Here is a 2,253-nt window from a genome sequence, read left to right as displayed (position 1 = left end):
AAAATGAATTCATATATATTTGTTGGTAAAGATTTTATATATCATAAAAACTCTTATAAAATGCCAAAAGAAGAATATATTTTTTTCTTTTTTCACTTCTATTTAGTTTGTTTTTTTACTACATTAGTATTTTGTTTTAGGGTACAAAAAATGTATTTGACAAATCAATACATTCAATCCCTATATATATTTTTCCAAAAACTTTCAATTTCAAAACAAGAATTAAGCTAATTCGCCAGAAAGAGTTTGACATTCCCCTTAACCGACACTCATGTACACTTGAGATCTGTGTGAATAAAAAAATTCTAAAAAAGTACTTCGTTATTGTGAGTGTACTGCCAAGAAGAGTATTAAGTAGGATGTCGAACCCTCCCAGGTAGCATAGCATCATTGAATATAACAAACTTTTGTTTAATCTCATCCTACACTCATCATTAATTTAAATCGAATAGATTAAAAAATAACTTTCTCAATTTTAGTTTACCTATATAAATTCATACAAGTCAGTATAATATTTGGATGGATATATATATAAAGATTAAAAATTAAATTCATGAAATTAAGAGAGAAACAAGGTAAAAAAAAAATTATTGACATCAGAGAGATATGTCATCATTTGATTGGATAGTTTGGACTAAGAGAAAAAATAAAGTAAATATTAATAATTATAATAAAAACTACGTATTATTAATTGAGTGAACGACATGTATATATAAATCTATCCCATTAAAATTTCAATCATTCTATACATACACATTTTTCACAGTATACACATGCAAGTGGGTGGGGTCCATGATTAAAATAATCGTGGACCCTACCTTTGTGAGAGAGTGTGAAAATTGATGTAAAAAAAAAAAAAAAAAGTGATGCACAAATAACATTTTTGTTAAAATTTTTGTCTGTCGCTGATGATATTTTTGAAAAAAAGGAAAAATATAAGGAAAACCCTTGTGGTACATAAGAGTTGGTACACAATGGTGTCCACACCCTCACATGCGCATGTGAGGGTGTGGACACCATTGTGTACCAACCCTTATGTACCCTTTCAGGTGGGCCTCCCTCATATGAGGATGTGGACACCATTGTGTACCAATCCTTATGTACCCATAGACCAACCCAAAATATAATTGAACTCGCGTCTTTACTAGTGAGTCTTGTCGAAATCGTTCTTTTTCAAAAATAGATGGAGTAATTCATAATTGGTTAGTTTAATCAACTCACGGTGTTTTGTCCAATTACTATTCTACCCCTGTATAACGGAAAACAAAAATAATGAAGAATCATTAGACTTCATTATGCATGATCAATGTGGGCCAATGTGCTACCCAAGTCCAAAAAGCAGCTACCTTGAAATTACATAAATACCCTCAAGATAGCTTTTCCAAAAGCCGAAAAGACACTGCTCTGTAAAGCGCCGCTGTGTCAATGATTACTTTTCATTTCTTGGGAATTTTCCTAATTTCAGAATTAGGAAAGTAATTAATTTAATGAAGATTTCTAGTAGTCCGAAAAGTTAATGACATTATGCAGCCATTTTAGGCCGTAATTAAATCCCATTGATTTCCATATGATTTGAAATTTTTCTTTAGTGGCCATTTCTTTCGAGCGAACTTCTACTATGACGGGATTGCATTGAACTTTTTCGTTAGTTCTAAAACGAGTAATAATAGTCAAGATTTTAAAATGTACGATACCTACTCTTAGATTATCAACAAAGAGTTGACTATTTATTTTCCTACATAAGTTCAAAACGGGATGTTCTCTTTAAGTCCTGAACTTAAACGAATCTTTCAGAATATTGATAAAAGTATAATCCACAAATTTTCTATTTCAACTAATTACTCTTTCATTCTTCTTGTTTTTGGGTCCATGGAAAGCTAAAGCTAAGTACAAATAGAAATACGCAAGGGCTTGTTTTAGCTTCATTTTTTTTTTATAAAATAGATTTTATAAAAGTGATTATTTTAGAAAGTGTGTGATTAAGAAATAGAAAAATATTTTGAATTCATGTGATATTGAAAGAATGTTTAGTTGAGAATAAGATTGAAAAAATAATAAACTTACGAAGAATACGTATCAAACATAAGCTAAGTAACACATTGTATTTTGTCGAAGCAGCAGGACAAATCCCTGCAAGGTCTTAACTTCGTCCTAATCTTCAAGAAAGACATCATTGAGATTTTCATGCAATAGTCATTCAGCTCTACTAAGATTTAAAATTTCATTTTAAAATATGAATCTGGTTAAAAAAAT

This window comes from Olea europaea, unplaced genomic scaffold (genome assembly GCF_002742605.1).
Source record: "Olea europaea var. sylvestris unplaced genomic scaffold, O_europaea_v1 scaffold2076, whole genome shotgun sequence".
NCBI lineage: Eukaryota > Viridiplantae > Streptophyta > Magnoliopsida > Lamiales > Oleaceae > Olea > Olea europaea.
Note: the sequence above shows the minus strand (reverse complement) of the source record.